Raw genomic sequence first — 22377 nt, forward strand, 5'->3', positions numbered from 1 at the left:
TCCAGCTTAGCTTGCAAGAACTAAGAGACACAGTGTGGCCATGTGGCCTTAATGAGAGAGACTGATTCCAGCTAAGCTTGCAAGAACTAAGAGACACAGTGTGGCCATGTGGCCTTAATGAGAGAGACTGACTCCAGCTTAGCTTGCAAGAACTAAGAGACACAGTGTGACCATGTGACCTTAATGAGAGAGACTGACTCCAGCTTAGCTTGCAAGAACTAAGAGACACTGTGTGGCCATGTGGCCTTAATGAGAGAGACTGACTCCAGCTTAGCTTGCAAGAACTAAGAGACACAGTGTGGCCATGTGGCCTTAATGAGAGAGACTGACTCAACTTAACTTGCAAGAACTAAGACACACTGTGTGGCCATGTGGCCTTAATGAGAGAGACTCACTCCAGCTTAGCTTGCAAGAACTAAGAGACACAGTGTGGCCATGTGGCCTTAATGAGAGACTCACTCCAGCTTAGCTTGCAAGAACTAAGAGACAGTGTGGCCATGTAGCCTTAATGAGAGAGACTGACTCCAGCTTAGCTTGCAAGAACTAAGAGACACAGTGTGGCCATGTGGCCTTAATGAGAGAGACTGACTCCAGCTTAGCTTGCAAGAACTAAGAGACACAGTGTGGCCATGTGGCCTTAATGAGAGAGACTGATTCCAGCATAGCTTGCAAGAACTAAGAGACACAGTGTGGTCATGTGGCCTTAATGAGAGAGACTGACTCCAGCTTAGCTTGCAAGAACTAAGAGACACAGTGTGACAATGTGACCTTAATGAGAGAGACTGACTCCAGCATAGCTTGCAAGAACTAAGAGACACTGTGTGGCCATGTGGCCTTAATGAGAGAGACTGACTCAAGCTTAGCTTGCAAGAACTAAGAGACACAGTGTGGCCATGTGGCCTTAATGAGAGAGACTCACTCCAGCTTAGCTTGCAAGAACTAAGAGACACTGTGTGGCCATGTGGCCTTAATGAGAGAGACTCACTCCAGCTTAGCTTGCAAGAACTAAGAGACACTGTGTGGCCATGTGGCCTTAATGAGAGAGACTCACTCCAGCTTAGCTTGCAAGAACTAAGAGACTCAGTGTGGCCATGTGGCCTTAATGAGAGAGACTGACTGCAACTTAGCTTGCAAGAACTAAGAGACACAGTGTGGCCATGTGGCCTTAATGAGAGAGACTGACTCCAGCTTAGCTTGCAAAAACTAAGAGACACAGTGTGGCCATGTGGCCTTAATGAGAGAGACTGACTCCAGCTTAGCTTGCAAGAACTAAGAGACACAGTGTGGCCATGTGGCCTTAATGAGAGAGACTGATTCCAGCTTAACTTGCAAGAACTAAGAGACACTGTGTGGCCATGTGGCCTTAATGAGAAAGACTCACTCCAGCTTAGCTTGAAAGAACTAAGAGACACAGTGTGGCCATGTGGCCTTAATGAGAGAGACTGACTCCAGCTTAGCTTGCAAGAACTAAGAGACACAGTGTGACCATGTGACCTTAATGAGAGAGACTGACTCCAGGTTAGCTTGCAATAACTAAGAGACACTGTGTGACCATGTGGCCTTAATGAGAGAGACTGACTCAAGCTTAGCTTGCAAGAACTAAGAGACACAGTGTGGCCATGTGGCCTTAATGAGAGAGACTCACTCCAGCTTAGCTTGCAAGAACTAAGAGATAGTGTGGCCATGTAGCCTTAATGAGAGAGACTGACTCCAGCTTAGCTTGCAAGAACTAAGAGACACAGTGTGGCCATGTGGCCTTAATGAGAGAGACTGACTCCAGCTTAGCTTGCAAGAACTAAGAGACACTGTGTGGCCATGTGGCCTTAATGAGAGAGACTGCCTCCAGCTTAGCTTGCAAGAACTAAGAGACACAGTGTGGCCATGTGGCCTTAATGAGAGAGACTGAGTCCAGCTTAACTTGCAAGAACTAAGCGACACAGTGTGGTCATGTGGCCTTAATGAGAGAGACTGACTCCAGCTTAGCTTGCAAGAATTAAGAGACACAGTGTGCCCATGTGACCTTAATGAGAGAGACTGACTCCAGCTTACCTTGCAAGAACTAAGAGACACTGTGTGGCCATGTGGCCTTAATGAGAGAGACTGACTCAAGCTTAGCTTGCAAGAACTAAGAGACACAGTGTGGCCATGTGGCTTTAATGAGAGAGACTCACTCCAGCTTAGCTTGCAAGAACTAAGAGACACTGTGTGGCCATGTGGCCTTAATGAGAGAGACTCACTCCAGCTTAGCTTGCAAGAACTAAGAGACACAGTGTGGCCATGTGGCCTTAATGAGAGACTCACTCCAGCTTAGCTTGCAAGAACTAAGAGACAGTGTGGCCATGTAGCCTAAATGAGAGAGACTGACTCCAGCTTAGCTTGCAAGAACTAAGAGACACAGTGTGGCCATGTGGCCTTAATGAGAGAGACTCACTCCAGCTTAGCTTGCAAGAACTAAGAGACACAGTGTGGCCATGTGGCCTTAATGAGAGAGACTGATTCCAGCTAAGCTTGCAAGAACTAAGAGACACAGTGTGGCCATGTGGCCTTAATGAGAGAGACTGACTCCAGCTTAGCTTGCAAGAACTAAGAGACACAGTGTGACCATGTGACCTTAATGAGAGAGACTGACTCCAGCTTAGCTTGCAAGAACTAAGAGACACTGTGTGGCCATGTGGCCTTAATGAGAGAGACTGACTCCAGCTTAGCTTGCAAGAACTAAGAGACACAGTGTGGCCATGTGGCCTTAATGAGAGAGACTGACTCAACTTAACTTGCAAGAACTAAGACACACTGTGTGGCCATGTGGCCTTAATGAGAGAGACTCACTCCAGCTTAGCTTGCAAGAACTAAGAGACACAGTGTGGCCATGAGGCCTTAATGAGAGACTCACTCCAGCTTAGCTTGCAAGAACTAAGAGACAGTGTGGCCATGTAGCCTTAATGAGAGAGACTGACTCCAGCTTAGCTTGCAAGAACTAAGAGACACAGTGTGGCCATGTGGCCTTAATGAGAGAGACTGACTCCAGCTTAGCTTGCAAGAACTAAGAGACACAGTGTGGCCATGTGGCCTTAATGAGAGAGACTGATTCCAGCATAGCTTGCAAGAACTAAGAGACACAGTGTGGTCATGTGGCCTTAATGAGAGAGACTGACTCCAGCTTAGCTTGCAAGAACTAAGAGACACAGTGTGACAATGTGACCTTAATGAGAGAGACTGACTCCAGCATAGCTTGCAAGAACTAAGAGACACTGTGTGGCCATGTGGCCTTAATGAGAGAGACTGACTCAAGCTTAGCTTGCAAGAACTAAGAGACACAGTGTGGCCATGTGGCCTTAATGAGAGAGACTCACTCCAGCTTAGCTTGCAAGAACTAAGAGACACTGTGTGGCCATGTGGCCTTAATGAGAGAGACTCACTCCAGCTTAGCTTGCAAGAACTAAGAGACACTGTGTGGCCATGTGGCCTTAATGAGAGAGACTCACTCCAGCTTAGCTTGCAAGAACTAAGAGACTCAGTGTGGCCATGTGGCCTTAATGAGAGAGACTGACTGCAACTTAGCTTGCAAGAACTAAGAGACACAGTGTGGCCATGTGGCCTTAATGAGAGAGACTGACTCCAGCTTAGCTTGCAAAAACTAAGAGACACAGTGTGGCCATGTGGCCTTAATGAGAGAGACTGACTCCAGCTTAGCTTGCAAGAACTAAGAGACACAGTGTGGCCATGTGGCCTTAATGAGAGAGACTGATTCCAGCTTAACTTGCAAGAACTAAGAGACACTGTGTGGCCATGTGGCCTTAATGAGAAAGACTCACTCCAGCTTAGCTTGCAAGAACTAAGAGACTCAGTATGGCCATGTGGCCTTAATGAGAGAGACTGACTCCAACTTAACTTGCAAGAACTAAGATACACTGTGTGGCCATGTGGCCTTAATGAGAGAGACTCACTCCAGCTTAGCTTGCAAGAACTAAGAGACACAGTGTGGCCATGTGGCCTTAATGAGAGACTCACTCAAGCTTAGCTTGCAAGAACTAAGAGACAGTGTGGCCATGTAGCCTTAATGAGAGAGACTTACTCCAGCTTAGCTTGCAAGAACAAAGAGACACAGTGTGGCCATGTGGCCTTAATGAGAGAGACTGACTCCAGCTTAGCTTGCAAGAACTAAGAGACACAGTGTGGCCATGTGGCCTTAATGAGAGAGACTGATTCCAGCTTAGCTTGAAAGAACTAAGAGACACAGTGTGGCCATGTGGCCTTAATGAGAGAGACTGACTCCAGCTTAGCTTGCAAGAACTAAGAGACACAGTGTGGCCATGTGGCCTTAATGAGAGAGACTGACTCCAGCTTAGCTTGCAAGAACTAAGAGACACTGTGTGGCCATGTGGCCTTAATGAGAGAGACTGCCTCCAGCTTAGCTTGCAAGAACTAAGAGACACAGTGTGGCCATGTGGCCTTAATGAGAGAGACTGAGTCCAGCTTAACTTGCAAGAACTAAGCGACACAGTGTGGTCATGTGGCCTTAATGAGAGAGACTGACTCCAGCTTAGCTTGCAAGAATTAAGAGACACAGTGTGCCCATGTGACCTTAATGAGAGAGACTGACTCCAGCTTACCTTGCAAGAACTAAGAGACACTGTGTGGCCATGTGGCCTTAATGAGAGAGACTGACTCAAGCTTAGCTTGCAAGAACTAAGAGACACAGTGTGGCCATGTGGCTTTAATGAGAGAGACTCACTCCAGCTTAGCTTGCAAGAACTAAGAGACACTGTGTGGCCATGTGGCCTTAATGAGAGAGACTCACTCCAGCTTAGCTTGCAAGAACTAAGAGACACAGTGTGGCCATGTGGCCTTAATGAGAGACTCACTCCAGCTTAGCTTGCAAGAACTAAGAGACAGTGTGGCCATGTAGCCTAAATGAGAGAGACTGACTCCAGCTTAGCTTGCAAGAACTAAGAGACACAGTGTGGCCATGTGGCCTTAATGAGAGAGACTCACTCCAGCTTAGCTTGCAAGAACTAAGAGACACAGTGTGGCCATGTGGCCTTAATGAGAGAGACTGATTCCAGCTAAGCTTGCAAGAACTAAGAGACACAGTGTGGCCATGTGGCCTTAATGAGAGAGACTGACTCCAGCTTAGCTTGCAAGAACTAAGAGACACAGTGTGACCATGTGACCTTAATGAGAGAGACTGACTCCAGCTTAGCTTGCAAGAACTAAGAGACACTGTGTGGCCATGTGGCCTTAATGAGAGAGACTGACTCCAGCTTAGCTTGCAAGAACTAAGAGACACAGTGTGGCCATGTGGCCTTAATGAGAGAGACTGACTCAACTTAACTTGCAAGAACTAAGACACACTGTGTGGCCATGTGGCCTTAATGAGAGAGACTCACTCCAGCTTAGCTTGCAAGAACTAAGAGACACAGTGTGGCCATGTGGCCTTAATGAGAGACTCACTCCAGCTTAGCTTGCAAGAACTAAGAGACAGTGTGGCCATGTAGCCTTAATGAGAGAGACTGACTCCAGCTTAGCTTGCAAGAACTAAGAGACACAGTGTGGCCATGTGGCCTTAATGAGAGAGACTGACTCCAGCTTAGCTTGCAAGAACTAAGAGACACAGTGTGGCCATGTGGCCTTAATGAGAGAGACTGATTCCAGCATAGCTTGCAAGAACTAAGAGACACAGTGTGGTCATGTGGCCTTAATGAGAGAGACTGACTCCAGCTTAGCTTGCAAGAACTAAGAGACACAGTGTGACAATGTGACCTTAATGAGAGAGACTGACTCCAGCATAGCTTGCAAGAACTAAGAGACACTGTGTGGCCATGTGGCCTTAATGAGAGAGACTGACTCAAGCTTAGCTTGCAAGAACTAAGAGACACAGTGTGGCCATGTGGCCTTAATGAGAGAGACTCACTCCAGCTTAGCTTGCAAGAACTAAGAGACACTGTGTGGCCATGTGGCCTTAATGAGAGAGACTCACTCCAGCTTAGCTTGCAAGAACTAAGAGACACTGTGTGGCCATGTGGCCTTAATGAGAGAGACTCACTCCAGCTTAGCTTGCAAGAACTAAGAGACTCAGTGTGGCCATGTGGCCTTAATGAGAGAGACTGACTGCAACTTAGCTTGCAAGAACTAAGAGACACAGTGTGGCCATGTGGCCTTAATGAGAGAGACTGACTCCAGCTTAGCTTGCAAAAACTAAGAGACACAGTGTGGCCATGTGGCCTTAATGAGAGAGACTGACTCCAGCTTAGCTTGCAAGAACTAAGAGACACAGTGTGGCCATGTGGCCTTAATGAGAGAGACTGATTCCAGCTTAGCTTGCAAGAACTAAGAGACACAGTGTGGCCATGTGGCCTTAATGAGAGAGACTGACTCCAGCTTAGCTTGCAAGAACTAAGAGACACAGTGTGACCATGTGACCTTAATGAGAGAGACTGACTCCAGCTTAGCTTGCAAGAACTAAGAGACACTGTGTGGCCATGTGGCCTTAATGAGAGAGACTGACTCAAGCTTAGCTTGCAAGAACTAAGAGACACAGTGTGGCCATGTGGCCTTAATGAGAGAGACTCACTCCAGCTTAGCTTGCAAGAACTAAGAGACACTGTGTGGCCATGTGGCCTTAATGAGAGAGACTCACTCCAGCTTAGCTTGCAAGAACTAAGAGACACTGTGTGGCCATGTGGCCTTAATGAGAGAGACTCACTCCAGCTTAGCTTGCAAGAACTAAGAGACACAGTGTGGCCATGTGGCCTTAATGAGAGACTCACTCCAGCTTAGCTTGCAAGAACTAAGAGACAGTGTGGCCATGTAGCCTTAATGAGAGAGACTGACTCCAGCTTAGCTTGCAAGAACTAAGAGACACAGTGTGACCATGTGACCTTAATGAGAGAGACTGACTCCAGCTTAGCTTGCAAGAACTAAGAGACACTGTGTGCCCATGTGGCCTTAATGAGAGAGACTGACTCCAGCTTAGCTTGCAAGAACTAAGAGACACAGTGTGACCATGTGACCTTAATGAGAGAGACTGACTCAAGTTTAGCTTGCAAGAACTAAGAGACACTGTGTGGCCATGTGGCCGTAATGAGAGAGACTGACTCAAGCTTAGCTTGCAAGAACTAAGAGACGCAGTGTGGCCATGCGGCCTTAATGAGAGAGACTCACTCCAGCTTAGCTTGCAAGAACTAAGAGACACTGTGTGGCCATGTGGCCTTAATGAGAAAGACTCACTCCAGCTTAGCTTGCAAGAACTAAGAGACTCAGTGTGGCCATGTGGCCTTAATGAGAGAGACTGACTGCAACTTAGCTTGCAAGAACTAAGAGACACTGTGTGGCCATGTGGCCTTAATGAGAGAGACTCACTCCAGCTTAGCTTGCAAGAACTAAGAGACACAGTGTGGCCATGTGGCCTTAATGAGAGACTCACTCCAGCTTAGCTTGCAAGAACTAAGAGACAGTGTGGCCATGTAGCCTTAATGAGAGAGACTGACTCCAGCTTAGCTTGCAAAAACTAAGAGACACTGTGTGGCCATGTGGCCTTAATGAGAGAGACTGACTCAAGCTTAGCTTGCAAGAACTAAGAGACACAGTGTGGCCATGTGGCCTTAATGAGAGAGACTCACTCCAGCTTAGCTTGCAAGAACTAAGAGACACTGTGTGGCCATGTGGCCTTAATGAGAGAGACTCACTCCAGCTTAGCTTGCAAGAACTAAGAGACACTGTGTGGCCATGTGGCCTTAATGAGAGAGACTCACTCCAGCTTAGCTTGCAAGAACTAAGAGACTCAGTGTGGCCATGTGGCCTTAATGAGAGAGACTGACTGCAACTTAGCTTGCAAGAACTAAGAGACACAGTGTGGCCATGTGGCCTTAATGAGAGAGACTGACTCCAGCTTAGCTTGCAAAAACTAAGAGACACAGTGTGGCCATGTGGCCTTAATGAGAGAGACTGACTCCAGCTTAGCTTGCAAGAACTAAGAGACACAGTGTGGCCATGTGGCCTTAATGAGAGAGACTGATTCCAGCTTAGCTTGCAAGAACTAAGAGACACAGTGTGGCCATGTGGCCTTAATGAGAGAGACTGACTCCAGCTTAGCTTGCAAGAACTAAGAGACACAGTGTGACCATGTGACCTTAATGAGAGAGACTGACTCCAGCTTAGCTTGCAAGAACTAAGAGACACTGTGTGGCCATGTGGCCTTAATGAGAGAGACTGACTCAAGCTTAGCTTGCAAGAACTAAGAGACACAGTGTGGCCATGTGGCCTTAATGAGAGAGACTCACTCCAGCTTAGCTTGCAAGAACTAAGAGACACTGTGTGGCCATGTGGCCTTAATGAGAGAGACTCACTCCAGCTTAGCTTGCAAGAACTAAGAGACACTGTGTGGCCATGTGGCCTTAATGAGAGAGACTCACTCCAGCTTAGCTTGCAAGAACTAAGAGACACAGTGTGGCCATGTGGCCTTAATGAGAGACTCACTCCAGCTTAGCTTGCAAGAACTAAGAGACAGTGTGGCCATGTAGCCTTAATGAGAGAGACTGACTCCAGCTTAGCTTGCAAGAACTAAGAGACACAGTGTGACCATGTGACCTTAATGAGAGAGACTGACTCCAGCTTAGCTTGCAAGAACTAAGAGACACTGTGTGCCCATGTGGCCTTAATGAGAGAGACTGACTCCAGCTTAGCTTGCAAGAACTAAGAGACACAGTGTGACCATGTGACCTTAATGAGAGAGACTGACTCAAGTTTAGCTTGCAAGAACTAAGAGACACTGTGTGGCCATGTGGCCGTAATGAGAGAGACTGACTCAAGCTTAGCTTGCAAGAACTAAGAGACGCAGTGTGGCCATGCGGCCTTAATGAGAGAGACTCACTCCAGCTTAGCTTGCAAGAACTAAGAGACACTGTGTGGCCATGTGGCCTTAATGAGAAAGACTCACTCCAGCTTAGCTTGCAAGAACTAAGAGACTCAGTGTGGCCATGTGGCCTTAATGAGAGAGACTGACTGCAACTTAGCTTGCAAGAACTAAGAGACACTGTGTGGCCATGTGGCCTTAATGAGAGAGACTCACTCCAGCTTAGCTTGCAAGAACTAAGAGACACAGTGTGGCCATGTGGCCTTAATGAGAGACTCACTCCAGCTTAGCTTGCAAGAACTAAGAGACAGTGTGGCCATGTAGCCTTAATGAGAGAGACTGACTCCAGCTTAGCTTGCAAAAACTAAGAGACACAGTGTGGCCATGTGGCCTTAATGAGAGAGACTGACTCCAGCTTAGCTTGCAAGAACTAAGAGACACAGTGTGGCCATGTGGCCTTAATGAGAGAGACTGATTCCAGCTTAGCTTGCAAGAACTAAGAGACACAGTGTGGCCATGTGGCCTTAATGAGAGAGACTGACTCCAGCTTAGCTTGCAAGAACTAAGAGACACAGTGTGACCATGTGACCTTAATGAGAGAGACTGACTCCAGCTTAGCTTGCAAGAACTAAGAGACACTGTGTGGCCATGTGGCCTTAATGAGAGAGACTGACTCAAGCTTAGCTTGCAAGAACTAAGAGACACAGTGTGGCCATGTGGCCTTAATGAGAGAGACTCACTCCAGCTTAGCTTGCAAGAACTAAGAGACACTGTGTGGCCATGTGGCCTTAATGAGAGAGACTCACTCCAGCTTAGCTTGCAAGAACTAAGAGACACTGTGTGGCCATGTGGCCTTAATGAGAGAGACTCACTCCAGCTTAGCTTGCAAGAACTAAGAGACACAGTGTGGCCATGTGGCCTTAATGAGAGACTCACTCCAGCTTAGCTTGCAAGAACTAAGAGACAGTGTGGCCATGTAGCCTTAATGAGAGAGACTGACTCCAGCTTAGCTTGCAAGAACTAAGAGACACAGTGTGACCATGTGACCTTAATGAGAGAGACTGACTCCAGCTTAGCTTGCAAGAACTAAGAGACACTGTGTGGCCATGTGGCCTTAATGAGAGAGACTGACTCCAGCTTAGCTTGCAAGAACTAAGAGACACAGTGTGACCATGTGACCTTAATGAGAGAGACTGACTCAAGTTTAGCTTGCAAGAACTAAGAGACACTGTGTGGCCATGTGGCCGTAATGAGAGAGACTGACTCAAGCTTAGCTTGCAAGAACTAAGAGACGCAGTGTGGCCATGTGGCCTTAATGAGAGAGACTCACTCCAGCTTAGCTTGCAAGAACTAAGAGACACTGTGTGGCCATGTGGCCTTAATGAGAAAGACTCACTCCAGCTTAGCTTGCAAGAACTAAGAGACTCAGTGTGGCCATGTGGCCTTAATGAGAGAGACTGACTCCAACTTAGCTTGCAAGAACTAAGAGACACTGTGTGGCCATGTGGCCTTAATGAGAGAGACTCACTCCAGCTTAGCTTGCAAGAACTAAGAGACACAGTGTGGCCATGTGGCCTTAATGAGAGACTCACTCCAGCTTAGCTTGCAAGAACTAAGAGACAGTGTGGCCATGTAGCCTTAATGAGAGAGACTGACTCCAGCTAAGCTTGCAAGAACTAAGAGACACAGTGTGGCCATGTGGCCTTAATGAGAGAGACTGATTCCAGCTTAGCTTGCAAGAACTAAGAGACACAGTGTGGCCATGTGGCCTTAATGAGAGAGACTGACTCCAACTTAGCTTGCAAGAACTAAGAGACACAGTGTGGCCATGTGGCCTTAATGAGAGAGACTGACTCCAACTTAGCTTGCAAGAACTAAGAGACACTGTGTGGCCATGTGGCCTTAATGAGAGAGACTCACTCCAGCTTAGCTTGCAAGAACTAAGAGACACAGTGTGGCCATGTGGCCTTAATGAGAGACTCACTCCAGCTTAGCTTGCAAGAACTAAGAGACACAGTGTGGCCATGTGGCCTTAATGAGAGAGACTGACTCCAGCTTAGCTTGCAAGAACTAAGAGACACAGTGTGGCCATGTGGCCTTAATGAGAGAGACTGATTCCAGCTTAGCTTGCAAGAACTAAGAGACACAGTGTGGCCATGTGGCCTTAATGAGAGAGACTGACTCCAGCTTAGCTTGCAAGAACTAAGAGACACAGTGTGACCATGTGACCTTAATGAGAGAGACTGACTCCAGCTTAGCTTGCAAGAACTAAGAGACACTGTGTGGCCATGTGGCCTTAATGAGAGAGACTCACTCCAGCTTAGCTTGCAAGAACTAAGAGACACAGTGTGGCCATGTGGCCTTAATGAGAGACTCACTCCAGATTAGCTTGCAAGAACTAAGAGACAGTGTGGCCATGTAGCCTTAATGAGAGAGACTGACTCCAGCATAGCTTGCAAGAACTAAGAGACACAGTGTGGCCATGTGGCCTTAATGAGAGAGACTGACTCCAGCTTAGCTTGCAAGAACTAAGAGACACAGTGTGGCCATGTGGCCTTAATGAGAGAGACTGATTCCAGCTTAGCTTGCAAGAACTAAGAGACACAGTGTGGCTATGTGGCCTTAATGAGAGAGACTGACTCCAGCTTAGCTTGCAAGAACTAAGAGACACAGTGTGACCATGTGACCTTAATGAGAGAGACTGACTCCAGCTTAGCTTGCAAGAACAAAGAGACACTGTGTGGCCATGTGGCCTTAATGAGAGAGACAGACTCAAGCTTAGCTTGCAAGAACTAAGAGACACAGTGTGGCCATGTGGCCTTAATGAGAGAGACTCACTCCAGCTCAGCTTGCAAGAACTAAGAGACACTGTGTGGCCATGTGGCCTTAATGAGAGAGACTCACTGCAGCTTAGCTTGCAAGAACTAAGAGACTCAGTGTGGCCATGTGGCCTTAATGAGAGAGACTGACTCCAACTTAGCTTGCAAGAACTAAGAGACACTGTGTGGCCATGTGGCCTTAATGAGAGAGACTCACTCCAGCTTAGCTTGCAAGAACTAAGAGACACAGTGTGGCCATGTGGCCTTAATGAGAGACTCACTCCAGCTTAGCTTGCAAGAACTAAGAGACAGTGTGGCCATGTAGCCTTAATGAGAGAGACTGACTCCAGCTTAGCTTGCAAGAACTAAGAGACACAGTGTGACCATGTGACCTTAATGAGAGAGACTGACTCCAGCTTAGCTTGCAAGAACTAAGAGACACTGTGTGGCCATGTGGCCTTAATGAGAGAGACTGACTCAAGCTTAGCTTGCAAGAACTAAGAGACACAGTGTGGCCATGTGGCCTTAATGAGAGAGACTGACTCCAGCTTAGCTTGCAAGAACTAAGAGACACAGTGTGACCATGTGACCTTAATGAGAGAGACTGACTCCAGCTTATCTTGCAAGAACTAAGAGACACAGTGTGGCCATGTGGCCTTAATGAGAGACTCACTCCAGCTTAGCTTGCAAGAACTAAGAGACAGTGTGGCCATGTAGCCTTAATGAGAGAGACTGACTCCAGCTTAGCTTGCAAGAACAAAGAGACACAGTGTGGCCATGTGGCCTTAATGAGAGAGACTCACTCCAGCTTAGCTTGCAAGAACTAAGAGACAGTGTGGCCATGTAGCCTTTATGAGAGAGACTGACTCCAGCATAGCTTGCAAGAACTAAGAGACACAGTGTGGCCATGTGGCCTTAATGAGAGAGACTGACTCCAGCTTAGCTTGCAAGAACTAAGAGACACAGTGTGGCCATGTGGCCTTAATGAGAGAGACTGATTCCAGCTTAGCTTGCAAGAACTAAGAGACACAGTGTGGCCATGTGGCCTTAATGAGAGAGACTGACTCCAGCTTAGCTTGCAAGAACTAAGAGACACAGTGTGACCATGTGACCTTAATGAGAGAGACTGACTCCAGCTTAGCTTGCAAGAACAAAGAGACACTGTGTGGCCATGTGGCCTTAATGAGACTGACTCAAGCTTAGCTTGCAAGAACTAAGAGACACAGTGTGGCCATGTGGCCTTAATGAGAGAGACTCACTCCAGCTCAGCTTGCAAGAACTAAGAGACACTGTGTGGCCATGTGGCCTTAATGAGAGAGACTCACTCCAGCTTAGCTTGCAAGAACTAAGAGACTCAGTGTGGCCATGTGGCCTTAATGAGAGAGACTGACTCCAACTTAGCTTGCAAGAACTAAGAGACACTGTGTGGCCATGTGGCCTTAATGAGAGAGACTCACTCCAGCTTAGCTTGCAAGAACTAAGAGACACAGTGTGGCCATGTGGCCTTAATGAGAGACTCACTCCAGCTTAGCTTGCAAGAACTAAGAGACAGTGTGGCCATGTAGCCTTAATGAGAGAGACTGACTCCAGCTTAGCTTGCAAGAACTAAGAGACACAGTGTGACCATGTGACCTTAATGAGAGAGACTGACTCCAGCTTAGCTTGCAAGAACTAAGAGACACTGTGTGGCCATGTAGCCTTAATGAGAGAGACTGACTCAAGCTTAGCTTGCAAGAACTAAGAGACACAGTGTGGCCATGTGGCCTTAATGAGAGAGACTCACTCCAGCTTAGCTTGCAAGAACTAAGAGACACTGTGTGGCCATGTGGCCTTAATGAGAGAGACTCACTCCAGCTTAGCTTGCAAGAACTAAGAGACTCAGTGTGGCCATGTGGCCTTAATGAGAGAGACTGACTCCAACTTAGCTTGCAAGAACTAAGAGACACTGTGTGGCCATGTGGCCTTAATGAGAGAGACTCACTCCAGCTTAGCTTGCAAGAACTAAGAGACACAGTGTGGCCATGTGGCCTTAATGAGAGACTCACTCCAGCTTAGCTTGCAAGAACTAAGAGACAGTGTGGCCATGTAGCCTTAATGAGAGAGACTGACTCCAGCTTAGCTTGCAAGAACTAAGAGACACAGTGTGGCCATGTGGCCTTAATGAGAAAGACTGACTCCAGCTTAGCTTGCAAGAACTAAGAGACACTGTGTGGCCATGTGGCCTTAATGAGAGAGACTGCCTCCAGCTTAGCTTGCAAGAACTAAGAGACAGTGTGGCCATGTGGCCTTAATGAGAGAGACTCACTCCAGCTTAGCTTGCAAGAACTAAGAGACACAGTGTGGCCATGTGGCCTTAATGAGAGAGACTGCCTCCAGCTTAGCTTGCAAGAACTAAGAGACAGTGTGGCCATGTGGCCTTAATGAGAGAGATTGACTCCAGCTTAGCTTGCAAGAATTAAGAGACACAGTGTGCCCATGTGACCTTAATGAGAGAGACTGACTCCAGCTTACCTTGCAAGAACTAAGAGACACTGTGTGGCCATGTGGCCTTAATGAGAGAGACTCACTCCAGCTTAGCTTGCAAGAACTAAGCGACACAGTGTGGCCATGTGGCCTTAATGAGAGAGACTGATTCCAGCTAAGCTTGCAAGAACTAAGAGACAGTGTGGCCATGTGGCCTTAATGAGAGAGACTGACTCCAGCTTAGCTTGCAAGAACTAAGAGACAGTGTGGCCATGTAGCCTTAATGAGAGAGACTGACTCCAGCTTAGCTTGCAAGAACTAAGAGACACATTGTGGCCATGTGGCCTTAATGAGAGAGACTGCCTCCAGCTTAGCTTGCAAGAACTAAGAGACACAGTGTGGCCATGTGGCCTTAATGAGAGAGACTCACTCCAGCTTAGCTTGCAAGAACTAAGAGACTCAGTGTGGCCATGTGGCCTTAATGAGAGAGACTGACTCCAACTTAGCTTGCAAGAACTAAGAGACACTGTGTGGCCATGTGGCCTTAATGAGAGAGACTCACTCCAGCTTAGCTTGCAAGAACTAAGAGACACAGTGTGGCCATGTGGCCTTAATGAGAGACTCACTCCAGCTTAGCTTGCAAGAACTAAGAGACAGTGTGGCCATGTAGCCTTAATGAGAGAGACTGACTCCAGCTAAGCTTGCAAGAACTAAGAGACACAGTGTGGCCATGTGGCCTTAATGAGAGAGACTGATTCCAGCTTAGCTTGCAAGAACTAAGAGACACAGTGTGGCCATGTGGCCTTAATGAGAGAGACTGACTCCAACTTAGCTTGCAAGAACTAAGAGACACAGTGTGGCCATGTGGCCTTAATGAGAGAGACTGACTCCAACTTAGCTTGCAAGAACTAAGAGACACTGTGTGGCCATGTGGCCTTAATGAGAGAGACTCACTCCAGCTTAGCTTGCAAGAACTAAGAGACACAGTGTGGCCATGTGGCCTTAATGAGAGACTCACTCCAGCTTAGCTTGCAAGAACTAAGAGACACAGTGTGGCCATGTGGCCTTAATGAGAGAGACTGACTCCAGCTTAGCTTGCAAGAACTAAGAGACACAGTGTGGCCATGTGGCCTTAATGAGAGAGACTGATTCCAGCTTAGCTTGCAAGAACTAAGAGACACAGTGTGGCCATGTGGCCTTAATGAGAGAGACTGACTCCAGCTTAGCTTGCAAGAACTAAGAGACACAGTGTGACCATGTGGCCTTAATGAGAGAGACTGACTCCAGCTTAGCTTGCAAGAACTAAGAGACACTGTGTGGCCATGTGGCCTTAATGAGAGAGACTCACTCCAGCTTAGCTTGCAAGAACTAAGAGACACAGTGTGGCCATGTGGCCTTAATGAGAGACTCACTCCAGATTAGCTTGCAAGAACTAAGAGACAGTGTGGCCATGTAGCCTTAATGAGAGAGACTGACTCCAGCATAGCTTGCAAGAACTAAGAGACACAGTGTGGCCATGTGGCCTTAATGAGAGAGACTGACTCCAGCTTAGCTTGCAAGAACTAAGAGACACAGTGTGGCCATGTGGCCTTAATGAGAGAGACTGATTCCAGCTTAGCTTGCAAGAACTAAGAGACACAGTGTGGCTATGTGGCCTTAATGAGAGAGACTGACTCCAGCTTAGCTTGCAAGAACTAAGAGACACAGTGTGACCATGTGACCTTAATGAGAGAGACTGACTCCAGCTTAGCTTGCAAGAACAAAGAGACACTGTGTGGCCATGTGGCCTTAATGAGAGAGACAGACTCAAGCTTAGCTTGCAAGAACTAAGAGACACAGTGTGGCCATGTGGCCTTAATGAGAGAGACTCACTCCAGCTCAGCTTGCAAGAACTAAGAGACACTGTGTGGCCATGTGGCCTTAATGAGAGAGACTCACTCCAGCTTAGCTTGCAAGAACTAAGAGACACAGTGTGGCCATGTGGCCTTAATGAGAGACTCACTCCAGCTTAGCTTGCAAGAACTAAGAGACAGTGTGGCCATGTAGCCTTAATGAGAGAGACTGACTCCAGCTAAGCTTGCAAGAACTAAGAGACACAGTGTGGCCATGTGGCCTTAATGAGAGAGACTGATTCCAGCTTAGCTTGCAAGAACTAAGAGACACAGTGTGGCCATGTGGCCTTAATGAGAGAGACTGACTCCAACTTAGCTTGCAAGAACTAAGAGACACAGTGTGGCCATGTGGCCTTAATGAGAGAGACTGACTCCAACTTAGCTTGCAAGAACTAAGAGACACTGTGTGGCCATGTGGCCTTAATGAGAGAGACTCACTCCAGCTTAGCTTGCAAGAACTAAGAGACACAGTGTGGCCATGTGGCCTTAATGAGAGACTCACTCCAGCTTAGCTTGCAAGAACTAAGAGACACAGTGTGGCCATGTGGCCTTAATGAGAGAGACTGACTCCAGCTTAGCTTGCAAGAACTAAGAGACACAGTGTGGCCATGTGGCCTTAATGAGAGAGACTGATTCCAGCTTAGCTTGCAAGAACTAAGAGACACAGTGTGGCCATGTGGCCTTAATGAGAGAGACTGACTCCAGCTTAGCTTGCAAGAACTAAGAGACACAGTGTGACCATGTGACCTTAATGAGAGAGACTGACTCCAGCTTAGCTTGCAAGAACTAAGAGACACTGTGTGGCCATGTGGCCTTAATGAGAGAGACTCACTCCAGCTTAGCTTGCAAGAACTAAGAGACACAGTGTGGCCATGTGGCCTTAATGAGAGACTCACTCCAGATTAGCTTGCAAGAACTAAGAGACAGTGTGGCCATGTAGCCTTAATGAGAGAGACTGACTCCAGCATAGCTTGCAAGAACTAAGAGACACAGTGTGGCCATGTGGCCTTAATGAGAGAGACTGACTCCAGCTTAGCTTGCAAGAACTAAGAGACACAGTGTGGCCATGTGGCCTTAATGAGAGAGACTGATTCCAGCTTAGCTTGCAAGAACTAAGAGACACAGTGTGGCTATGTGGCCTTAATGAGAGAGACTGACTCCAGCTTAGCTTGCAAGAACTAAGAGACACAGTGTGACCATGTGACCTTAATGAGAGAGACTGACTCCAGCTTAGCTTGCAAGAACAAAGAGACACTGTGTGGCCATGTGGCCTTAATGAGAGAGACAGACTCAAGCTTAGCTTGCAAGAACTAAGAGACACAGTGTGGCCATGTGGCCTTAATGAGAGAGACTCACTCCAGCTCAGCTTGCAAGAACTAAGAGACACTGTGTGGCCATGTGGCCTTAATGAGAGAGACTCACTGCAGCTTAGCTTGCAAGAACTAAGAGACTCAGTGTGGCCATGTGGCCTTAATGAGAGAGACTGACTCCAACTTAGCTTGCAAGAACTAAGAGACACTGTGTGGCCATGTGGCCTTAATGAGAGAGACTCACTCCAGCTTAGCTTGCAAGAACTAAGAGACACAGTGTGGCCATGTGGCCTTAATGAGAGACTCACTCCAGCTTAGCTTGCAAGAACTAAGAGACAGTGTGGCCATGTAGCCTTAATGAGAGAGACTGACTCCAGCTTAGCTTGCAAGAACTAAGAGACACAGTGTGACCATGTGACCTTAATGAGAGAGACTGACTCCAGCTTAGCTTGCAAGAACTAAGAGACACTGTGTGGCCATGTGGCCTTAATGAGAGAGACTGACTCAAGCTTAGCTTGCAAGAACTAAGAGACACAGTGTGGCCATGTGGCCTTAATGAGAGAGACTGACTCCAGCTTAGCTTGCAAGAACTAAGAGACACAGTGTGACCATGTGACCTTAATGAGAGAGACTGACTCCAGCTTATCTTGCAAGAACTAAGAGACACAGTGTGGCCATGTGGCCTTAATGAGAGACTCACTCCAGCTTAGCTTGCAAGAACTAAGAGACAGTGTGGCCATGTAGCCTTAATGAGAGAGACTGACTCCAGCTTAGCTTGCAAGAACAAAGAGACACAGTGTGGCCATGTGGCCTTAATGAGAGAGACTCACTCCAGCTTAGCTTGCAAGAACTAAGAGACAGTGTGGCCATGTAGCCTTTATGAGAGAGACTGACTCCAGCATAGCTTGCAAGAACTAAGAGACACAGTGTGGCCATGTGGCCTTAATGAGAGAGACTGACTCCAGCTTAGCTTGCAAGAACTAAGAGACACAGTGTGGCCATGTGGCCTTAATGAGAGAGACTGATTCCAGCTTAGCTTGCAAGAACTAAGAGACACAGTGTGGCCATGTGGCCTTAATGAGAGAGACTGACTCCAGCTTAGCTTGCAAGAACTAAGAGACACAGTGTGACCATGTGACCTTAATGAGAGAGACTGACTCCAGCTTAGCTTGCAAGAACAAAGAGACACTGTGTGGCCATGTGGCCTTAATGAGACTGACTCAAGCTTAGCTTGCAAGAACTAAGAGACACAGTGTGGCCATGTGGCCTTAATGAGAGAGACTCACTCCAGCTCAGCTTGCAAGAACTAAGAGACACTGTGTGGCCATGTGGCCTTAATGAGAGAGACTCACTCCAGCTTAGCTTGCAAGAACTAAGAGACTCAGTGTGGCCATGTGGCCTTAATGAGAGAGACTGACTCCAACTTAGCTTGCAAGAACTAAGAGACACTGTGTGGCCATGTGGCCTTAATGAGAGAGACTCACTCCAGCTTAGCTTGCAAGAACTAAGAGACACAGTGTGGCCATGTGGCCTTAATGAGAGACTCACTCCAGCTTAGCTTGCAAGAACTAAGAGACAGTGTGGCCATGTAGCCTTAATGAGAGAGACTGACTCCAGCTTAGCTTGCAAGAACTAAGAGACACAGTGTGACCATGTGACCTTAATGAGAGAGACTGACTCCAGCTTAGCTTGCAAGAACTAAGAGACACTGTGTGGCCATGTAGCCTTAATGAGAGAGACTGACTCAAGCTTAGCTTGCAAGAACTAAGAGACACAGTGTGGCCATGTGGCCTTAATGAGAGAGACTCACTCCAGCTTAGCTTGCAAGAACTAAGAGACACTGTGTGGCCATGTGGCCTTAATGAGAGAGACTCACTCCAGCTTAGCTTGCAAGAACTAAGAGACTCAGTGTGGCCATGTGGCCTTAATGAGAGAGACTGACTCCAACTTAGCTTGCAAGAACTAAGAGACACTGTGTGGCCATGTGGCCTTAATGAGAGAGACTCACTCCAGCTTAGCTTGCAAGAACTAAGAGACACAGTGTGGCCATGTGGCCTTAATGAGAGACTCACTCCAGCTTAGCTTGCAAGAACTAAGAGACAGTGTGGCCATGTAGCCTTAATGAGAGAGACTGACTCCAGCTTAGCTTGCAAGAACTAAGAGACACAGTGTGGCCATGTGGCCTTAATGAGAAAGACTGACTCCAGCTTAGCTTGCAAGAACTAAGAGACACTGTGTGGCCATGTGGCCTTAATGAGAGAGACTGCCTCCAGCTTAGCTTGCAAGAACTAAGAGACAGTGTGGCCATGTGGCCTTAATGAGAGAGACTCACTCCAGCTTAGCTTGCAAGAACTAAGAGACACAGTGTGGCCATGTGGCCTTAATGAGAGAGACTGCCTCCAGCTTAGCTTGCAAGAACTAAGAGACAGTGTGGCCATGTGGCCTTAATGAGAGAGATTGACTCCAGCTTAGCTTGCAAGAATTAAGAGACACAGTGTGCCCATGTGACCTTAATGAGAGAGACTGACTCCAGCTTACCTTGCAAGAACTAAGAGACACTGTGTGGCCATGTGGCCTTAATGAGAGAGACTCACTCCAGCTTAGCTTGCAAGAACTAAGCGACACAGTGTGGCCATGTGGCCTTAATGAGAGAGACTGATTCCAGCTAAGCTTGCAAGAACTAAGAGACAGTGTGGCCATGTGGCCTTAATGAGAGAGACTGACTCCAGCTTAGCTTGCAAGAACTAAGAGACAGTGTGGCCATGTAGCCTTAATGAGAGAGACTGACTCCAGCTTAGCTTGCAAGAACTAAGAGACACATTGTGGCCATGTGGCCTTAATGAGAGAGACTGCCTCCAGCTTAGCTTGCAAGAACTAAGAGACACAGTGTGGCCATGTGGCCTTAATGAGAGAGACTCACTCCAGCTTAGCTTGCAAGAACTAAGAGACTCAGTGTGGCCATGTGGCCTTAATGAGAGAGACTGACTCCAACTTAGCTTGCAAGAACTAAGAGACACTGTGTGGCCATGTGGCCTTAATGAGAGAGACTCACTCCAGCTTAGCTTGCAAGAACTAAGAGACACAGTGTGGCCATGTGGCCTTAATGAGAGACTCACTCCAGCTTAGCTTGCAAGAACTAAGAGACAGTGTGGCCATGTAGCCTTAATGAGAGAGACTGACTCCAGCTAAGCTTGCAAGAACTAAGAGACACAGTGTGGCCATGTGGCCTTAATGAGAGAGACTGATTCCAGCTTAGCTTGCAAGAACTAAGAGACACAGTGTGGCCATGTGGCCTTAATGAGAGAGACTGACTCCAACTTAGCTTGCAAGAACTAAGAGACACAGTGTGGCCATGTGGCCTTAATGAGAGAGACTGACTCCAACTTAGCTTGCAAGAACTAAGAGACACTGTGTGGCCATGTGGCCTTAATGAGAGAGACTCACTCCAGCTTAGCTTGCAAGAACTAAGAGACACAGTGTGGCCATGTGGCCTTAATGAGAGACTCACTCCAGCTTAGCTTGCAAGAACTAAGAGACACAGTGTGGCCATGTGGCCTTAATGAGAGAGACTGACTCCAGCTTAGCTTGCAAGAACTAAGAGACACAGTGTGGCCATGTGGCCTTAATGAGAGAGACTGATTCCAGCTTAGCTTGCAAGAACTAAGAGACACAGTGTGGCCATGTGGCCTTAATGAGAGAGACTGACTCCAGCTTAGCTTGCAAGAACTAAGAGACACAGTGTGACCATGTGGCCTTAATGAGAGAGACTGACTCCAGCTTAGCTTGCAAGAACTAAGAGACACTGTGTGGCCATGTGGCCTTAATGAGAGAGACTCACTCCAGCTTAGCTTGCAAGAACTAAGAGACACAGTGTGGCCATGTGGCCTTAATGAGAGACTCACTCCAGATTAGCTTGCAAGAACTAAGAGACAGTGTGGCCATGTAGCCTTAATGAGAGAGACTGACTCCAGCATAGCTTGCAAGAACTAAGAGACACAGTGTGGCCATGTGGCCTTAATGAGAGAGACTGACTCCAGCTTAGCTTGCAAGAACTAAGAGACACAGTGTGGCCATGTGGCCTTAATGAGAGAGACTGATTCCAGCTTAGCTTGCAAGAACTAAGAGACACAGTGTGGCTATGTGGCCTTAATGAGAGAGACTGACTCCAGCTTAGCTTGCAAGAACTAAGAGACACAGTGTGACCATGTGACCTTAATGAGAGAGACTGACTCCAGCTTAGCTTGCAAGAACAAAGAGACACTGTGTGGCCATGTGGCCTTAATGAGAGAGACAGACTCAAGCTTAGCTTGCAAGAACTAAGAGACACAGTGTGGCCATGTGGCCTTAATGAGAGAGACTCACTCCAGCTCAGCTTGCAAGAACTAAGAGACACTGTGTGGCCATGTGGCCTTAATGAGAGAGACTCACTGCAGCTTAGCTTGCAAGAACTAAGAGACTCAGTGTGGCCATGTGGCCTTAATGAGAGAGACTGACTCCAACTTAGCTTGCAAGAACTAAGAGACACTGTGTGGCCATGTGGCCTTAATGAGAGAGACTCACTCCAGCTTAGCTTGCAAGAACTAAGAGACACAGTGTGGCCATGTGGCCTTAATGAGAGACTCACTCCAGCTTAGCTTGCAAGAACTAAGAGACAGTGTGGCCATGTAGCCTTAATGAGAGAGACTGACTCCAGCTTAGCTTGCAAGAACTAAGAGACACAGTGTGACCATGTGACCTTAATGAGAGAGACTGACTCCAGCTTAGCTTGCAAGAACTAAGAGACACTGTGTGGCCATGTGGCCTTAATGAGAGAGACTGACTCAAGCTTAGCTTGCAAGAACTAAGAGACACAGTGTGGCCATGTGGCCTTAATGAGAGAGACTGACTCCAGCTTAGCTTGCAAGAACTAAGAGACACAGTGTGACCATGTGACCTTAATGAGAGAGACTGACTCCAGCTTATCTTGCAAGAACTAAGAGACACAGTGTGGCCATGTGGCCTTAATGAGAGACTCACTCCAGCTTAGCTTGCAAGAACTAAGA

Source organism: Petromyzon marinus, chromosome 37, assembly GCF_048934315.1.
Source record: "Petromyzon marinus isolate PM22_M1 ecotype Great Lakes invasive population chromosome 37, UKy_Petmar_22M1.pri1.0, whole genome shotgun sequence".
In the NCBI taxonomy this organism is placed as follows: domain Eukaryota; kingdom Metazoa; phylum Chordata; class Hyperoartia; order Petromyzontiformes; family Petromyzontidae; genus Petromyzon; species Petromyzon marinus.